The following is a 21378-nucleotide window of genomic DNA, read 5'->3' as shown; positions in this document are numbered from 1 at the left end:
TGCTGTATTTTCCTTTTATTTTAGAACCTGTGTCTAATTTGCCAGCTCTCTACTTTTATTCTTATGTTCCTTTTGTTAGCCTGGTGTCTTTTATTTTCTATTGTTTCATTTTCTCCCTCTCTGTGCCCTTCTTCATGTGCTATTATACAGGGTTTGCTTATTTTTCCCTTCTGTTCAGTTTGTTTTATTCTCTTACCATGTGTTTATACCTCCTGCTTCAAAAACAAAAAACCCCAAACTGATTTTTACTTGTTTTAATTGTAACTCTCCCCCTAGTTTATTTATACTAACTTCACACTGTGAGTTTTTTATACTTGAAATTGCCAAAATTTCATTATCACTTAGTTTTCTCCCAACTTCCCACAGAAAATTTAATGGATGTTCTTTCCACGTGTCAGCTGCTGTGGTATCCAACCCAAGACGGAAGTCATTATGATCAGTTCTGACCACATTTTGTTCTTTCACTGGCTGTATTACCTGAAGGAAGCCACAGTCTCTGTCTGAGTCTCATTTTTTTATCTGGTAAAGTTAACAGGGAGAACAAGGTGTGGTTCTCAGATGAGGCACACCTGTGAGCTTGCTAGACCTGTACTACCTCAGGCCTCACCCCACACTTCCTGACTTGGAATCTGCATTTTTACAAGGTCTCCCGCTGATCTGTGTCCTCATGGAAATTTGAGAAGCACAACCTCGATGCTCTTTGAGGGTTTTTCCAGGTTTAACTTTGCTGAAAATAAGTGAAAACCTATTTTACTAAGTGAAAATAAATGACGTATTTTAATAAATGAAAATAAGGGAAAAACATAAAGTGAAAACTGCTTTGATTACAAGGCACAGTAGAATAGCCTGGGAAGCATCAATCAAATGTCAGTGTCTTAGAGGTCCCTCCTCAGATCAGCTGATTCAGAAACTCTGGGGATGAGATTTTTTTACTGTACCAGGTGATTTTAATGAGCAGGTTGCGACCCACTTAAATACGCTATTTAAAGTTTGACCTCCTTTACTGATGCCCTCAGTGCTGCCCTCTTTTGGTTGTGAGGTAAGGTAATTACTATGGAAAGAGGAACTTTGAAATATTTAGTTTCATCTACTTAAACCCACCAGAATTTATTTTGGGGAGGCCATAACTGGGGAGATAGATAACTATCGAAGGAGGCTATATGTATTTTTATAGCATTATGAAAGCAAAAAGCAGGATTCGCTTACTTTTTTTTTCTCAAGACTGACTCAGGCTTTTGCTGACAATGGGAGCATTTGTGCTAACAGAAGGAAGTAACCCTGGCAAGTGATAGATACGACATTGTATCCTGAGAGTCTTGGGGGTAGTGGGTGCGGGGGATATGTCAGTGGGATGGTTTTATTTCATCATAACTTGGTGCTGGTGTTGACTGGATACTCACAATTAGCCACATGCTATGATTGGGTTTCTGAACATTAAGTTCTAATTTATTTTTAATTATTTCAGGTTGTTGAACTGTAGCTGATTTAAGAAAACTTGAAACCAAGAGATTTTTTGTTTAACTGCTCTTATACTATTTTTAGTTTGAGAACTGGGGAGGGAATAGTCATAAAACAATTTGTCACAAGAGTGGAGGATGTGACAATACTATTAGGTGGTGATACTTTAATGTTGTAGTTTTAAAATTGGATCTTAAGAAACTGTGCCTTTAAATATTTTTTTTGGAGAGAGTTTTGCTCTTGTTGCCCAGGCTGGAGTGCAATGGCGTGATCTCGGCTCACTGCAACTTCTGCCTCCCGGGTTCAAGTGATTCTCCTGCCTCAGCCTCCCGAGTAGCCAGGAGTACAGGCAGCCCACCACCAGGCCCAGCTAATTTTTGTATTTTTAGTAGAGAAAGGGTTTCACCATATTGGCTAGGCTGGTCTCAGACTCCTGATCTCAGGTGATCTGCCTGCCTCAGCCTCCCGAACGGCTGGGATTACAGGCAAGAGCCACCACACCTGGCCTTTAAAGGCCTTTTTTTAAAAAAAGATTAAATGATTTTCACCAGTGCTCAATGAGAAACACAAACATTATTACATTTTTTGGAGTGGTTGAATTACTTGATCAAAATTAAAAAAAACAAAAAAACAAAACAGTATTTTCCCTAAGCGGTTTTTGCTTAGTACAGCACCTTTTTTTTCCCTTCAGTTTTCATGTCCTGAATTATTTCTGCATCATTAAGTTTAGCTGAGAAGCCAAAATTCTGTCATTGTGGGGGGATTGCTGAGGTGTCACATCAATGAAGGGAGGTATTTAGAATTAGATGTCATTTTGGTCTGTTCTTGAGTGTTACTCCAAGAAGTTATGTGAGTAGAGAAACACTAATCCTGTAGGCCATCTGTCTTTCCCATCATGTGGCAGAACCCCCATGTAGAATCTCTAGTCAAGGTTGGACCTTGGCTGCATTTCATGACATCTGAAAAGAGTCCCCGGTAGTTATGTGATTTTTACCTCACAGATTGCTCAGAATCACATAAAGACTCAACAGATACTTCCTCACAACTTTATTCTAGCCCTGGTCAAAAGTGTGAAGTAAGACATTTTTCTTCAAGTGTATTTTTTTCTGTCTTATTGAAACACTTTCAATACTGTTGGCATGACTTTGTGTCCCATCCATCCACTATTTGCTGTACTCACAGCTGTTACCTCTGCAGGGAATCTTTGCAAACTAGAGTGTTCATTCTTTCATGGTTCTAGGTAGTATGCTTAAAAGGGATAGTGGAGCTGTAACACTCACTTTTCCTAAACTTAGGCTGTAAAAGTCTATGATACATGCAAGATCAGAGAAAACGTAGAACAAAGGAGGCATATGGACAAGGTGAGGATACTGGGAAGATAATAAATTTGTGCAGAAGGGAAGGGAGTTTATAAAATGTGGGAAGAGTCAGGGAAGGCTGGCAGGAGGTGTACTGGGGTGTAAGAAAGATATGTGTAATATGTAGATAGAGAAGATATGTCATGAGGCCTCGTAATGCCCTCATTACCATTATGGTTAGGTAGTTGCCAACAGGTGTTTTGGAGCACCTACTGTGTGCCAAATGTTGTTCTGGTGCTGGGGGTATGGCAGTAAATGAGCCTAGCAGAATTTCTGTCTTCAAGCAGCTAACATTCTATTCTAGTAAAAAAGTTCTCTTGCCCTTGCTAAGTTTAAAATGCCTGTTTATGGCGAAGGAGTAGAAATGGTAGATGCTTTATATAAAAATATATGATTTGTCTTGGCAAAGCATCCTTGAGGAGAGATTAGTACAGTGAAAAAAAGTATTGAGTAACATTCTCCCCATTTCCACCTTTCTGTCAGGTCATACATATAAATTACAGTTCTGGCCGTCGTTCACCCTCACATAGCTTTCTGGCATCCTTTCCCATTCTCTGAACATGAGAGGAATGAGAAGGTTATTTGGAAGGTCACTGGTCTTAGGAGTTGTCCTGCTACAGTTACCGGAGAATCTTGAATTTCATCTGGAAAGACTGCAAGGCAGCCGGGGCAAGCACGCTATGAGAAGTCAATTGGTGGGCAGACCCCAGAGATGAGAAGCATATGGGAAGTCAACCCCATGATTTGCTTCCTTAAAAACTATGGGCTGTGGATGGATTTTAAATCCTCCTCTAAATACAAGACTGGTGTTAGTGGCTGTTTGCAGGCAAACCAAAGGAACTTAGCATCCTTCGGTGTGTTACAGAGACTGTGTGGCTTCAAGCAGTGAAGTAAGGAATTCTTTTTGCCTTTTTTCTCATATACCCAACCTGGAAACCAGTAGAATTTCTGACAGTGCATCCGGTTCCTGGTGTGCTGCAGAAGTGATTAGTGTGTCATGTCACTGTGGCCTCTTTCTTTGTCCCAGGAGAAGGTCTGGGGAACAGAAGAGCAGAGTCCTGCCTGGGATTGTGTGGGTACGGGAGCTATTCCTTCTCAATAGATAGTGTAAGAAGTGCTGATCCAAGGTCCTGGCTACTCAAAGTGTGTTCCTAGCAGCTTGCTGGACACACAGAATCTCAAGTTCCATCCCAGAACCTGATGTTTTTATATGGAGCACTGGCCTTGGCAACACATGTTCTTTCCTCACCTTTCTGTAGCCTCTCATTCCCCACTGTCACCCACTCCTCTCTAGGCTATCCCCAGGAATGGCATGGTGGAGTGTTGGTGAAGGTGTAGCCACAAACATTCTGATCTTTATTTTACGAACTCTAAACCCAGAAGACTCCAAACCCAGAAAAGTCTAAGTCACAGAAAACAAAGGAACAGTCTTATTTCAGACACATCTACAATCTTTGCTGGTTAAATGTCAGGAAGCCCACAAAAAGCTGCCGTATATCTTACGGTGTGAATTTTGAATCTGTACTTCTTGACATCTGTTAGGCAACCATGCCCTTCAATTTACCAAAATATGGAAATTTAATTATGGCATTCTACCCAAATAATGAGGAAAATGCTGATGCTTCTTTCAGCCTCAGGACCTTAAAGCCACACTGTTCTTAACCACGCTTGCCTATATGGCACTTAGCACTTTACACAAAAAATAAACAGAGGTATTTATTCTCTGGGAGTCAATATAAATGCTTTCTGTTTTGTAAAATAGGAACAGTATTTGGTTCCATTATCACAGATATCTTGCAGATAAGTGAAAAATCTTCAATTAAGGTTATATGTAGTTAAAGGAATTTTTCTCTTCAGTCTATATCCCCATCCTGAATGTCCTTGCCTGTTAGTTCCTTGCAGGTGAAAGGTAAAAAATCTTTGCAAATTCATGCTATAATTGTGCCTTTGAATTTTCAGAGGAAAAGACAGTGAGAGAGCAAGAGCAGATTGAGAAGCAGAAGACTGAGTCACAAAAAGAGAAAAGGACAGAAATGGAGCACCCTGGTAAGTCCCAACCACACCCATTCTTGGTAATAACAACCAAAGCTCAGAAAATGATTTCTTTTTTATTTTTTTTCTGAGACGGAGTCTTGCTGTGTCACCCAGGCTGGAGTGCAGTGGAGGGATCTCCACTCACTGCAAGCTCCCCTCCCGGCTTCACACCATTCTCCTGCCTCAGCCTCCCGTGTAGCTGGGACTACAGGCGCCCACCACCGCACCTGGCTAATTTTTTAAAATATAATTTTAGTAGAGACGGGGTTTCACCGTGTTAGCCAGGATGGTCTCAATCTCCTGACCCCGTGATCTGCCCGTCTCGGCCTCCCAAAGTGTTGGGATTACCAGGCGTGAGCCACCGCGCCCGGAAAATGATTTCTTACAGAATCATTTCTTATAGTATCAAAAGGAACCTATTGTATGTGCAAAGTCGATGCAGCTTTCCCAAGTTGGCTTCAAACTATTCAACTATGATATTAACATATTACCTTCAGCCAGTACGATACACATATTGGAATGTTTTGTATCATTGACTACTTTTCGTGTATCTGTCCACTCTACTGTTTCAAACCCTTCGCGTTGAGACAGTGATTGAACCCAGGTATTCTTGTCAAGAATAGTTGGAGGAGCCTAGCAATAGATCAAAGTATGGAAGAATTAAACCTTGCTGTAGCTTGATCTTCTTTGAGATTAGAGTGTCCAGGGTCCTCGCCAACCTGACACACTTGGCCCTGTTTTGACATAGGTTGGTAAGTTTTGTGTGCATTTGTAGACATTTTTTCATTCCTAGGGGTTTGGCTTCATTGAGATGTGAGTTGTGGAGCCAAAATACCAGGGAGGCTGACTGTTTTGTTGCAAGAGTTCGTTTATTTTGTGGTTGGGTTTGAAAAAAGCTAAAAACTGCCCTCAAATATCTGATTTAGCTGATTGCTAGGTTATCTAAATCAACTTGAAAACGTTGGATAAGCATTATTCAAACACTAAAGGCAACAAAAGTCTATTTAATTATGTTTATACCTAGCTTCCCAGCCAACTTCTTTTCCAGTTCCTTTCATCCTTTTACAAACCTGAGGAATGAACATAACAGAAAAGGAATTTTACTTAGTTACCATTAGAAAGCATGAATGTCATCAACTCATACATTTTTATTCAAGTTAGTAGTCTGCAGACATCCTTGTTGGATATTTTATTCTGAGATTGCTAGAACTAAAGTTAGCCTTATGACTTAAAGCAATGACTTTTATAAATTTCTTCTGAAATGATGTTTTTGTACAAAATGTCCTGAAAATGATTTGATTATAGATAACACTGAGAATTTTACTTACTGCTGTTCATCAGAAAGACAGCCTGGGTCTCCTTTCCCTCTCCCCACCCCTTATCCCCCTTCTCAGAGATTAATTAAGGAAACATTTTAAAAAGTTTTCAGTTTTGGTTAGGAAATAACATCATTAAGCAAGTTGTGCTGGGTGATGTGTAATCACTGAAAGGCCAATTTGTTCAGGAAGCAGGAATTAACACCTTTGCTCTAGTGAAAAAGAAATTGGTACAAGACTTTAAGGAAGTCGAAATGATGAAGTTTGGATTAAGCTCTTAGCAGGAAAGGCAAAGGCCACAGTGAAAGCAATCCTGAGTTGGCAAGCCCTGTAAACAACTGCTAGCCCCTGGTTAAGTGCCTTTTTCTTTTGACATAAACTAAAATATAGTGCAATTTAGTATAGTCAGCATACTTCACCCTAAAGGCCAAACAATTTATTAAAGAAAAAAAGTCCATTCAACCCAGCCATTATACTTGACTCTATAGTTCTTGGAAATAAACTACAAGTCAGCTCTGGAAACAGAAAACTAATCCAATTGACCACTTGAGGGAGGTGGTGGGTTATCTTGTCTAGAAAAAGGACCTCAGTTCCTTCTTAGTAGTGTGCAGTTTTAAGAACTTTGAATACCTCCTGTGACCTATGGGTAAAATGAGATCAGAGGAACCCAGACAATGGCCTTTTCTCCACTTGGATCTATAATTTAATTTTCCTATAAAGTAAAGGGAATAAAATAGATTTACAGAACACTTGCGATGGTCTAGTTGATGGATCACTTTAAAAAGAGAGAAAGAGGCAAAGTATGGATAGTTTATTTTCACAAATCAGTTTTAGTTTTTTCTATGAAATTAATGAACAAGAAGCCCATTAAAATGATTGCTACAATTCTTCTTTTTAATTGTTTACTCTATTAAGGTGACAATACTTGACAGCTTGATACATGAACAGTGTTCACTTGCCCAACATAAATATCAATTGTAACATGAAAATGTGATGGTCCTTCAACCCTTCATTCACTCATCCAGATTAAATGCAGAATTTGGAAAGAAATCAAAATTAAAGTTAATTTTACCTAGACTTCAACAGATGTTTTTTAACGTGAAAAAAAAAAAAAAAAAAAAAAAAAAACCAAAGAAATGGTGGCTGAAGAAAAGTTAGCTGAGATGAAGTGGTAAAATGGATCATGTAGGAACAAAGTCATTGTAATCATCAGAGTCAAGAAAATTATTAATTATCAAAATGGGAAATCAATCATTAAAGTACGAATACCATTAGCTCTCTGATTTCTTCTTTCCCAGGTATCATAAAATAAGCTTGAACTTGGGTTAATTCCTCTTGGACTGAATCGTAGCAACATAAACCAAACTTTTCAAAAAGATTGGATGCAAAACTTTTACGGAAACAGGAATTTTTATCAACATGAAGCAGGATTTAATGCAGGTATATAGTATATAGAGTCAAAAAGGATTACAAGATTTATAATGAAAAACAGCAGCACTCTACTTCTCCATTTGCTATCCTCAACTCTCGATGTGCAGATGATACCAATTTCAATTTGTTTAGCTATTTCTTCTGGCATCTAATTCCAAATAGCTAAATAATGCATTTATACTAATTTCTTATGTATGTGTGATGAAGCTTTAGGTATTTTCTATTGCTTCCTCTTATTGGAGAAAAGAATCCAGCCCAATCAACTCTCCCCACACCACTTAATATATACTTCCCATTTCCTCAGCCTCTAAATGCTGGTAAATTATCAATTTTGTTTTAACCTATATTCTGTATTTGCTTTATTATGACTACATAAATACTATACACAGCTGAGCTAAGAAGGGGGCTCTGACCTTTTTTTTCAACTTTTTGCTTTCCTAAATGAAAAATTGCATTATTTTTTCATTAGCTGATTTTTATATTTCTACTACTGATTCATCCCCCAAATCCAAAGTATGCAACCTCTCTCAATGCAAATATAATCAGTGATCCATCTGTTTCATTTTTTTCTAACTATCCATCCCTTTCCCTCAAGCCCTCTGATTGCCTCCTCCCACAACCGATTGTTCCCTGTGCCTACTGCAAGCTCTGGTCCAGGGTCTTCCCCTTACTATCAAACTGGGGATTCTCTTTAACCCTTTCTCTCTTTTCTTTCCTCTGTTTCCTGAATCATATACTTTTCCACTTTATTCTCCCCCTTTTCTGGAGTTCATTCTCTAGTTGCTTGCTAAGAAAAGATGAGTAAGAGGAAAGTGTCTTGTTTCTATTTTCAGATTTTATTAAAGTGAGGTTAAATATGATATTTTGGATTAAGACTTTTTTTCTCAGAATTTAAAAAATATTGTTTCATTATTTTCTATCTTCCACTTTGCTGTAATAAAGTTCACTCCTTTTTTTTTTTTTTTTTTTTTTCTTTTGAGACAGAGTCTTGCTCAGTCACCCAGGCTGGAGTGCAGTGACTTGATCTCAGCTCACTACAAGCTCCGCCTCCCGGATTCACGCCATTCTCATGCCTCAGTCTCCGAGTAGCTGGGACTACAGGTGCCCGCCACCACGCCTGGCTAATTTTTTTTTTTTTTGTATTTTTAGTAGAGATGGAGTTTCACCATGTTAGCCAGGATGGTCTCGATCTCCTGACCTTGTGATCCACCTGTCTCGGCCTCCCAAAGTGCTGGGATTACAGGCGTGAGCCACTGTGCCCGGCCCACTGCTTTTTAAAGTCCTAATCCTGTACATGTGATCTACTTTTTCTCTTTGGAAGCCTTTAGGGTCTTTTCTTTATTTCTGAAATTTTAAATTTCTCACCAAATATGTTTTCTCCCCTTATATACTGTCCTGAGGATTTAATGGGACTTTTCAGTCCATAGCACCACACCCTTGATAATATTTGTATGTGTTATTTTTGTGTGTTTGTTATTTGACAATTGTCTTCTTCCAAATCTTTCTCTTTTAATTTTTTGATTTTCTCAACTTTATCTCCCACCTCTTCTGTGAATTTTTAAAAAATTTCCATTGTTATATTTTAAAATCTCAAGAGCTATTTTATGTTTTCAGAATACTCTATGTTAAAAAAATACATAACATTATTTTCTTATTTCATCAGATGGAATTGTGCTTTTATTTAGCTTTCTAAATTTATTTATTATAGTTTCATTAAAGTTTTTGTGGTAGACACTGGGTGCAACACTCAGGTTGCCCTTCAAGGAAAGAGTTGTTGCCCAAGATCACCTTCCCTTTTTGAGGTAGCCCACATCCAAAGACTGTTCCATGTGGGCTATGAGTGCTTGGCCATCTTGGCCCAATGTGGGAGAGTTCTGAAGGGCTGTTCTAGCCCCAGAGACTGAGGCTGAGGCTCTCATGGGAGTGGCCTTGCAGCTTGACTTCTTTGTTAGCCCACCGTTGCTTTTGTCCCCTCCAAAGTGACTTCCTAATAAACATCTTGCGTGCTCAAGCCCATCTCAGAGTCTACCTCCCAGGGAAACGTAGCTGTGACTATATTTTTCTTCATACAATGTATCTGTCTCTTCTAAGTTACCTTTATTCTGTTTATGCATTTTAGACTCTGACTTCTATGTTGGATGCTTTTGGTTCTGCCTTATGTGAAAGACAAGTTGATTGAAATCCTAAGTACATACAGCGCATGTTTCCTTAGGGTCACCATGTAGAAAATCCGAGAAAACCAACTGTTTATTTGGTGTCTATGTCTTTTTTCTTGACCTCAGACAGTTTCATCTTTTCTCCTGCTTGGGGAGCATAAACCCGGCTAGCGGCCTTCTGGGATCTAGTCAGGGAAGGGTTTGGGAGTTACATTATTAGTGTAAACATTTTAATTTAATAGTCTAGGTTTTTAGTATGGAGTTTCAGCCCCAATTTCAATTCTGCCTGAAAAACATACCAAACTTCTCTGTTTAGAATTCTTTAGATAATTCTCTTTATTCTTATTTTCTATCAGGGTATATAGGAGGGGTAAGTTTAGGATATGTGAAATTGGAAAGTGATTGGAGGAATCTAATTTTTCCTTAAACAGAATTTCAACCAATTACTTCAAAATTAAAGTTATCAGCTCTTCCACCCACTTGCCTCCACTGTACCTTCAGAGATACACCTCCCATACTTGGTCCTTTCTAGGGCTCTGCAGAAGAAATTGTGTCACTTCTTGTGGACCTTCTTCCTTCCTGTGAATGCTTGAGCCTCTCTGCTATTCACTCTTCATCTTTCAAGATTTTGTCAATATTGCGCCCCCACTGTGGTCTCTGCTTTCATTGTTTTTATCTATGTGGGTTCAGATCTTTAAAAATTTCTGTATTGTTGTTTAAGTGGAGTTGGAAAGAGCATAGTTATATACACATGCTCTGCTTGAACTTGTTTGAACCCATCAGAGTACTCTTACTGTACCAAATTAGCAGCATGTGGCAATGCTGATCCTGTCCTCTTTTTAGAAACATTCTTCACTTGGCTTCCAGGATATCACACTGGACAAAGATTTTTTCTACTTTTCTGACTGTTCATTCCCATTGTTTAATCTTTCATTTCTCCAAAGATTAACTTGTCATGAAAAAAATCAAAATATGGCATTTCTACCAAATAATATTAACTAAAGTGCAAAAGCAGATAGGATGACAAAACTGAAAGACTACATGTCAGGTTTCACATATAGCAAAGAATAACTAAAAGACAGCTCACAAATGAAAGTGAAGTATATACTTTTCAAAGATATTTACTTAGTACTCAAGCAAGTAAAATGATGTTAAGATTTTTCTGTTTTCTGAAATATTGTTATAAGAGTCAAACACCTAAAAAATATGAACACATTTTAACTAACTGACCTCTAATAATTAGGGAAGAAAACTGAAAAACACACAAATTAAATTCATGCTTTTATTAAATTTTTTTCAATCATAGACTATATTTCACTCTGTCAAACCAGTTTCTATAGAAGAAAGGAGAAAAACCTATTTGTAAACTATAAAAAATCAATATGCTTGAATCAATTTTCCTTTGTTCAAGTAGAATATGCTACGTGATAAAGGGCTGAAAAAATGGTTTGGAATAAAAGAAATTAGGGAAAAAGTAAAACTTTATAGACAAAACTTCAATCATTGTATTTTTAAATTATTGACTCATGAGATTATATTTTCAGAAATATTTTATTTGATCATCTTAGATGATCTACAAAGATTACCTGTTGTGAATATGTATTAAAATTAAACAAATATATACCTGGCATGTATTTTATGCCATTCAAATCAGAATTTGTACCAGAGAGCCAAATATTCTGAACAAGTGATAAATACCTTATTCAAGCCATAGTAATTATTGCCATTAGTCAAATGAACCTAGTATCACCTTCATTCATTATATAGTCTATGATGTTCTCAGAAAGGACGCAAGGAAAATTTAGCAAGGATGTATAGTTTATCATGTTTATAGCCAGGAGGCCAGGAAAATTTAGGCAGGGAAAATTTGGCAAAGAAAATTTAGTGTTAGAGTTATAAACACAGTAATTCCTAACATGTTAGTCCTTAAATGGATTACTGTAAAGAATGTAGTAAGTTTAGGTCAGAGCTATGACACATAGAAGCAAAAATGATTCATATGCTTTTAAAACAATATTCAAATCAATGAGTTACTATCTATTTTTCTTCAGCAACTGCTTATGCATGTGGCAATATGAGCGTAAGACAGGTGCTGATGCCTCAGTCACTTGGTCACACAGTTCTGTAGTTTGAGTCATGGGAATTGCTTGTCTTAGTCTGACCGCTAAAGTTCTGTCCTATTGTCTTCTCATGTAGTAGAAACATGGCTCTGATGACAAAGCCCAGCTAATTACACAACTTAATTTAATAGTTTAAGCGCAAAGGGCATTCCCTAAGCAGTAAAATCTTTTGTTTGGAAATTTTAAAACAAATTATATTTTACTTTATGTTTTATTATTTACGTAATAAGTATTTACAAGAACACAGTTTTCTCAAGATTTAAACTGCTCATTGTTCCATAAATAGGACACACATTTAGAAAGAGGATTTTTTTAAAGGAATATTTTAGTGATTACTTCTGGCTAAAAACATAAAACTCTTTTAGTGCTTGATGTTACCGGAATCTTGCTCTAGATTATTTTTTGAATCTTTTCTGTGAGGTTAATAATAGAAATGTTTTCACTCCCAATTATGGCTTTGAATTAAGATTTTGTGTCTTAGTGAAATTTTCTTCTGGTTTAATGCATGACCAGGCTGGTAGAAATGTTTCACCTAAATCCTCCTATTTTTGTTAAAACATTCATAATCCCAAACCCTCACAGTTGGAAGTGCATGTGATAATTTTTAGTCCCACTCCTGTCCCCATTTGATAAATTCCCCTGACAACAGCCTTGCTTAAGATTATCACCTAACTTCTGTTTGATTTCTTCCAGTGATAGAGAAGTTTCTGTTCAGTTTAGGCCTCTTGGGTCATGTTACCAACTGTTTTTACCCTAATACAGATTCCTACATATCAAAGGGTTTTGTGAGTTGGACCAAGGAGCAAGAAGACTTTACCTTAAAAGGTCAGGAATGTAAATTGCCCAAGGTGAACTCTGATTTAAAAGAAAAGGGCACCATTGTTCCAGTGGGATTGTGATTGTGATAGTTAATGGAAAACACTGTCAGCCATTTTGGGTCTGGGGGTGAAGAAGAGGGTGTTTTCCAAGCCTGGGATTGATGTTAGTATCCTGTGAGTGTGAAGTGTTCTATTATCTGGCCTGTTTTCAGGAGAGCTGAGGCAACTGAGATGGCTTACTGAGCCAAAGTTCTTACTAGTCTTATTTCCTTTCCTTCATTAATTCTATTTTTAATGGCTTTTTGTTAACACTTAGAGGTAAGGAATACAGTCTGCCAAATACATAACAAGTCATCCTGTCAAAAACAGATATTGCAAGAGAAAACTCCGTGGTCTAAAAAGAGAGATTCAAAAGAAATTGTAGACAATTTCTACTATCAATGATTTTGTGCACTGATGGAGGTAAGACAGGAGACAACAACCTCGTAGATAAAGTCTATAAAACATGAAAGCTTTTATAACTTTATAGAATGGAAATATTACATATTAACATAAACTCTAGAATGCACAGGTTTATCAAAGCAGAATGGGATTGAGAGCATTTCTACAAAGGGGAGGTAAAGAATATGACTTCTCAGGGTTGAGGGACCCATTCTGGGGAAGGAAGAGGTTTTCTTTGGAGGTACGAATGGGGGATCCTGTGATAATCAGCATATCCTCACAAAGCAGAAGGATTGAAGGGAGTTTGTCTGTGAATAGAGCCTCACTGACTTGGGTAGCATTTCTTCTTTTTTTCCCACTTCCTGGCGGTCTTTTCTTCAAGAGGATTTAGACTTACCACTCAGGAAGACCTGGTACAGGATTGCTTTACCATGCATCTGGGTTAATGGGGTTTGATTGTTCAAGGCCTTAGTGGTCTCTTTTTGAGGACCTCTTTTTGTCATCTTCCCTTATGGGGTCTGTGCTTGAGATCAGTATGGTAGCCTGACCCCTGACTCCCTCACCCTACCATGCAGTATGACCCTTTTCCAGGTATTTAAGCCTCTTCCCTGGGACACCTTATACAATACTACACTACATTTCCTCCCGACTTGAGCTTGGAGTCTTCATTCCTGTGCAGGTAGGCAGACAGCTTTAAAGATTGCTCTTAGAGGGATTATTTTCGGAGCTTTTAGGACTCTGGTGATTTCCTGAGCTGAGAATGACTTTTGCCCAGGAGATAATGAATTGAATCATTGTCTGTCTTTTGACCCTCAGATCACCTTTTTTATTTTGCAATCTCTGGCCAGTCACTAGGTATCAGTCCGGCTGCACCCACTGAGAATACCTTTGTATATTTTGTAATTAAAAGGCCAATTTCAGGCCAATTTCAACTGGGGCTGTTGGAACTTCACCTGCCCCCTACAGGGAGGTGAGGTTTGTGACACTGGGAAACTGGACTGACAAGTGAATTAACACACCCGTCCCTCCAACACTACCCACCCACTGCAGACTTTGTGGATTGATTGATGACATTTCCTAATATAGCAGGGATAAGATGACTTATTTTGAAAATAGAATTAAAACTTTCCCTTTTTAGGAGCAAGCATCACTTTGGCAACACCATCAACCCCAAGCACATTAGTTCTTGTGGTCAAAACATTAACAGGGTGCTTTGTTAACAAAATGTTCAGGTCATGATAAGGCCAACAAAGGAACTGTAAGACTTTTTATGAGCCAAGTCTTTCCAAATAGCACTCTAAGTTAAAAGTACCGAGAGTAAAACTTTCTTCTGCAAATAAGGCACAGATGATCTGGGGTGAGAGTTTTCAGGAGTGGGCAGAGTTGTTGGGATATTGCATTGACCAAAATAAGCCACCTCATGAATAGCGGGAAATAATTGGTAGGTCCCCAAAGTGTGCAGCTATCTGAACAGTTGGAGTAAAGGATTTCAGATAGCCACACTAATTAACCTACTTGGGCAGTGTAGAAGAGTGGAGGGCCTTTGAAAGAGGTCCCAGGGAGTGCTAAATGCTGGGGGAGTTTATTGCTATGCTCATAAGCAATGATACTGGACAGGGAATTGAAATGAGATCCTGTGATCTGCAGAGTACCTGCTCTGGGAACTCATCTTTATGGAACCTTCCCTGACTCTAAACTCTGATTACTTTCCTACTCTATCAGCTCACCATTTTTAACAATAATTCTAGATTAATTGTTAGCACTTATAGAGTGCTTCATCTTTTTAAGGCATGGGGGACAATAAGCAGGGAAGAAAGGTGGGAGGGAGGGGAAACTGATGCCAACAACCTGAGAGAGAGGCACCTCAGCCCTTAGTGTGAGTCTCAGCTCTAGCTGTATGTTGTTAGACTAATCATGAAGCCTCTATGGGAGTCTGTCTTGCCATCTGGAAAATGAGAGAATTGGATGAGATGTCATTTTGGTCTTGAAAATCACTAATCATAATAAATTATATTTATTAGTGCCCTAATATATCTTATTTGCCTTTATAATAATCCTTGAGGTAGGCATAGCACAAAACATGATCTCTGTTTTAAGCAGGAGTAATATGAGACTCAGAATCATCAAGTGATTACCTTTTGAAGCACAGGTAATGCACAGTGCAAACTATGTTAAGAATCCAGACTTTTTGATTTCTAGTTTTTTTCTATACCTCTCAAAAATTGTATTTTGATAGACTAGAGGTCTTCTTTGAACTAAGTACTTGAAGGCAATGAGGGTATACTATATATGTTCTCTAATTCTCCACTGCTTAATAAATATTGGTCACTGACTGACTAAATAGAAGCTTTGGGACATTGGGTGACAATGTTCTTACTTTGAAGTTCAGAGTATAATCATGTTAACAGTTACAGGTTTTGAACTGCTATACTATGCCAGAAACATTACATGTAATACTTCAATTATTGTTATTATTTATTTGAAAGGTGAAGAACCTGAAGCTCAGAACAGCAAATCACACAGCCAATATGGTGAAGCTGGGATGCAGACGGAGGCTGCCTGTTTCCCTTGATGGCAATAACTTGTTTGTCTAACCATTTCTCTCCCCCTATATCTTTCTCTTGGTGCTTTCTCCTGTTTTTTTCAGACCTTCTTGGAATCCCTCAACTGAAGGAAAGTAGCTGAGAAAGATTGAGGACCCAGCCAGTGTTGTAGGAGGATTCTGTGGGTTCCAAGAGTAGGGTGAACTTGAACCTGGCTCTGTTGTTGTCACTATGGAGGAAAATTATTTCTTTAAGAAGAGTGGCTGCATAGTAACTAGCATTAAATGCAACCAGAGGCAGCCTGACAAAGAATTTCCTTGCCCAAAAACATGAAACGGGGACAGCAGCTTGTATGGGATCAAGCAGAAAGGAGTGACAGACCTGGTTTTGTGTTTGCACATTATTAAACAACTTTAAGTATATGTAATATCAACATTGTGGGTCTTTGAGATCATGTCTTTCTTCCTGATCCACTCAAGTTTGAGGAACATTGTTCTAATTCGAAGAGTAATCCTAACTGTAGATCTTGAAGGTCAAGAGAAAGGAAAAAACCTGATAGGTGAGTACGGGAGGTATTTGTGGGCAATACCCTGGAAATAAGTCACATTTTTTCCTTGATTCAAATATTTATTTGGTAATGAAGATTTATTTCTAAGTGAAGGGTAGAGTCAGTAGGACAAGTTTAGATAAACTGTTATGGTCAGTAAAGTTTAGCTTTACTCCTACAGTCTTCCCTAGGAAGCCATCACAAATCTCTTTTTGGCACTCTTCCTGCTCTTTTTTCAGGGGACTCTTCAGCTTCTAGAATGGTGAGCAATCACCTGGTTAGGACCCAGGCTTCTTCTGCATGTCCTGGCCCCAGACTATTCTTAACAACCATCTAAAATACATATTGCATATCTGTTGAACCTGTGTATTCTAAGGAGAGGTCACTTGTTTTGTCTTACTGATATTCTTTTCTAATTTTAAAATATTCTCTCATTCATCAATACTTAATTTTTCAATCTAATGTTCTTCTCTTCTCTTTTTTACTGCTTTCCAGGGTAAAAAGCTTGCTGATAAAATAAATGAGACCATAATTTAAGATAATGGCTTTAGGGTTTAGTTAGCCCTTTGTATTAGTCTGTTCCTTTGCTGCTATGAAGAAATACCTGAGACTGGGTAATTTATAAAGAAGAGAGGTTTAATTGACTCACAGTTCTGCATGGCTGGGGAAGCCTCAGGAAACTTACAATCATGGTGGAAGGCACCTCTTCACAGGACTGCAGGAGAAAGAATGAGTGTAAGCAGGGTAAATGCCAGATGCTTATAAAACTATAAGATCTCATGAGAACTCACTAACATGAGAACAGCATGGGGTAACTGCCCCTATGATCCAATCATTTCCTGCCAGGTCCCTCCCATGACATGTGCAGATTATGGCAACTGTAATTCAAGATGAGATTTGGGTGGGGATACAACCAAACCATATCACCCTCCATAATGATATGTGCATTTTAAAATATCCTTCTGAAGAAAATGCTTTATTTCCAAAGCTTTACTTTAATTGTGAGATTTGGAGCTCTATAATTTTCTTGTAGGAGCACAAAGGTCTTTCATAGCTTACCAAATAACGTGATATAGGCAGCTTACTGGTTTACAGTACAGAAGGCAGAGCATCACTACTTATTTTGGAAGAGACTGATGAAGTCAGATGTATCTTGGGCACAAAGTAACTATAATTTTGTTTGATTTTGTTCAAGATAAAGCAGTATTTTTTTCTTTAATTATGGAAACACCTTGCTTTGGGATCTATACAAATATCTAAATGCAAATTCAAAACAACCAATTAGTTTAATTAAATTCCTAGAATTGTAGAATGATATAAGAAGTGGGATGTTGAACTAAAACGCTACATCAAATTCTGATTTTGGAAAATAAAGCAATGTAATATTTTGGTTGTATCTTTCAGGTGACTATAAAATGTTGACTTAAACATTGACAAATTACAATTAAATATTACCTAGGAAAATTGCTGTTTTAATTATATGGACTTAGACATCTCATTCAAGTTGATTGTGAAATTACCTTTTCATTCTCTAGGAATCTTTCATATATGTTGCAGGAGTTTTGTTAAATATCCCCCATAGATCTTTGTAATGTTTAATCACTTTTTTCCCTTGATGTTTTATTTACTGACACAGCTTCAAATTCTACATTTGAATCTTGAATATTTCCCTCATGACTTTTAGTTTTCTGATCACAAGAGCTCATAAAATGCTGGGTAAGATTAACGAAAAATGACCTTAAATCTTGAATTTCAAGTATTAAAAAAGAAATATTCATCTAACTTTTATAAAAAGTCAATGCCTATTAATGATAAAAATTTCTCTGTAAACTGGTATTTAAATAGAACTCACTTAACCCAATAAAGTCATCTATAAAACACCCTACAGTTAATATTTTATTTAATGGGAAAATGAAATACTTTTGCCTAAGATCAAAATAGGGAAGGATGCCCATTCTCATCACTTCTCTTCCACATTATATCAAAGCCGTAGCCAGTATAATAAGGAAAAAGAAAGAAATAAACTCATGTAAATTTGAAAAGAAGAAATAAAACATTTTATTTGCAGATGATATGATCATGTGTGAAGAAAACTCTATGGAATCCACAAAAATACTCTTGGAAGTAATAAGTGAATTTAGCCAAATTGCAGGATCCAAGATTGATACAAAATAGTCAATTGAATTGTTATATACTGGCAGCTAACAACTGGAAAACAATACTTGAAAAATAGTACCATTTGCAATACAGTAAAAAAAATCAAATATCTGAAAACAAGTCTAATGAAAAATGTGCAAGACCCTACACTAAAATTTATACAACGTTACTTGGAGAAACTTTAAAAGATCTAAATTGATAGATAAATATCACTCTGTAAATTGTTAGACTCAATAATGTTAAGAAGACCAAACTGATTTATATGTTCAGCTCAATCTCAATCATAGTCTCAACATACTTTTTTAAAGAAATTATAAATTCTAAAACTTCTGAAGAAATTGATAAATTCTAAAATTGAAATTGAAATTCAGAGAATATATCATAGCCAAAGCAATCTTGGAAAAGAATAAAGTGCAAAGATGCTACCTTATTTTAGAATTTATTTTACAGCTATAATTAAGACACTGAGGTGTTGGGGTAAGGATACATTAAATAGGTCAAGAAAATTGAACAGAGCTCAGAAATAGACTCATGTATATACAGTAAATTGCTTTTCCATCAAACACCCAGTCAGTGGGAAATTCATTAGAGAAAAGGAGTCTTTTCAAGAAATGGCAATGGAACAACTCACTATTCATTTGGAAAAGGTGAACCTTAGCTCCCTACCTCACACCATAAATAAAATTTAATTTAAGAAAAATAATAAAAGCTAGAACCATAAAATGTCTACAAACACCTGAAGAAAATATCTTTGTGATCTTGAGGTAGGCAATGATTTTTTAGAGGGGATACAAAAGCATGAATTTTAAAAGAACACAATTTATAAAATAGACTTTATCAAGATTAATAATCTACTTATTAGAAGATATCATTAATCCCCCATACCCCAAGAAAACAAAAAAGAACTGAGAAGTGAACCATGAATTGGGAGAAAATATTCACAATACTTACATTTGACAAAGGATTCACATCTAGAATAGATAAAGATTTCCTATAAATTGACAATAAAAATCAAATCCATAAAAAATGGGCAAAAGATTGAACAAGCACTTCACAAAAGATAATAACTGAATGATACAAATTAAACAAATAAAAATGGATTCAACATCATAGTACTCAGGAAAATGCAATTGAAAACCACACGATACCATTCCATACCCACTAGAATGGCTAAAATAAACAATGTCTGGCAATTTTCAAAGTTAGTAAGGATATGGCGCAACTGGAATCAGATCAGTGCTATTGTGAAATGAGTTTAAATTTCTGCTCATATTAAATTCTGTTCAAAGTGGTTTGATTTATGTGATAAATTGTTACTGGAAAATGTTATTCATCCATGCAATTACCCAACAATTATGCATTTACAGTTCACAGCGGGTGAAACAAAGTTGTTGGTACCTTCAAAGAGCGTGTAGACAAGTTTGCAAACTAAAGCCTTAAGTCAGCCACTATATAACTACTGTTGTTTTTCACATTTTCTTGAATCCCAGACAAATGTATTATCTTACAACCAATTTCAAAGTAAATCTGACAGCTGGTTGATTACTTTTTTATTATTATACTTTAAGTTCTAGGATACATGTGCACAACGTGCAGGTTTGTTACATATGTATACATGTGCCGTGTTGGTGTGCTGCACCCTTAACTCGTCATTTACGTTAGGTATATCTCCTAATGCTATCCCTCCCGCTCTCCCTCCCCACAATAGGACCTGGTGTGTGATGCTCCCCTTCCTGTGACCAAGTGATCTCATTGTTCAGTTCCCACCTATGAGTGAGAACATGCGGTATTTGGTTTTCTGTTCTTGTGATAGTTTACTGAGAATGACAGTTTCCAGCTGCATCCATGTCCCTACAAAGGACACGAACTCATCCATTTTTATGGCTGCATAGTATTCCATGGTGTATATATGCCACATTTTCTTAATCCAGTCTATCACTGATGGACATTTGGGTTGATTCCAAGTCTTTGCTATTGTGAGTAGTGCCGCAATAAACATACGTGTGCCTGTGTCTTTATGCCAGCATGACTTATAATCCTTTGGGTATATACCCAGTAATGGGATGGCTGGGTCAAATGGTATTTCTAGTTCTAGATCCTTGAGGAATGGCCACATTGTTTTCCACAATAGTTGAACTTGTTTACAGTCCCACCAACAGTGTAAAAGTGTTCCTATTTCTCCACATCCTCTCCAGCACCTGTTGTTTCCTGATTTTTTTAACAATTGCCATTCTAACTGGTGTGAGATGGTATCTCATTGTGGTTTTGATTTGCATTTCTCTGATGGCCAGTGATGATGAGCATTTTTTCACGTATCTATTGGCTATATGAATGTCTTCTTTTGAGATATGTCTGTTCATATCCTTTGCCCACTTTTTGATGGGGTTGTTTATTTTTCTCTTGTAAATTTGACTGAGTTCTTTATAGGTTCTGGATATTAGCCATTTGTCAGATGAGTAGATTGCAAAAATTTTCTCGCATTCTGTAGGTTGCCTGTTCACTCTGGTGGTAGTTTCTTTTGCTGTGCAGAAGCTCTTTAATTTAATTAGATCCCATTTGTCAATTTTGGCTTTTGTTGCCATTGCTTTTGGTGTTTTAGACATGAAGTCCTTGCCCATGCCTATGCCCTGAATGATATTACCTAGGTTTTCTTCTAAGGTTTTTATGGTTTTAGGTCTAACATTTAAGTCTCTAATCCATCTTGAATTAATTTTCGTATAAGGAGTAAGGAAAGGATCCAGTTTCAGCTTTCTACTTATGGCTAGCCAATTTTCCCAGCACCATTTATTAAATAGGGAATCCTTTCCCCATTTCTTGTTTCTCTCAGGTTTGTCAAAGATCACATGGCTGTAGATGTGTGGTATTATTTCTGAGGATTCTGTTCTGTTCCATTGGTCTATATCTCTGTTTTGGTACCAGTACCATGCTGTTTTGGTTACTGTAGCCTTGGAGTATAGTTTGAAGTCAGGTAGCATGATGCCTCCAGCTTTGTCCTTTTG

At 37.2% G+C, this 21378-nt stretch overlaps 1 protein-coding gene across 1 annotated transcript in view; it reads left to right on the top strand.

Annotated features, from left to right (window-relative positions):
• Positions 1-1328: 1328 nt before the first annotated feature.
• CENPW (centromere protein W) overlaps positions 1329-21378 on the top strand; it is a 187755-nt gene continuing 167705 nt past the window's right edge. Inside the window, exon 1 of the mRNA XM_050788734.1 lies at positions 1329-1339. The gene's annotated coding sequence lies outside the window, so the exon portion shown is untranslated. The remainder of the gene's footprint in view (positions 1340-21378) is intronic.

This window comes from Macaca thibetana, chromosome 4, assembly GCF_024542745.1.
Source record: "Macaca thibetana thibetana isolate TM-01 chromosome 4, ASM2454274v1, whole genome shotgun sequence".
In the NCBI taxonomy this organism is placed as follows: Eukaryota; Metazoa; Chordata; class Mammalia; order Primates; family Cercopithecidae; genus Macaca; species Macaca thibetana.
The sequence above is the reverse complement of the archived record's forward strand: the minus strand, read 5'-3'. Positions and strand labels throughout refer to the sequence as shown.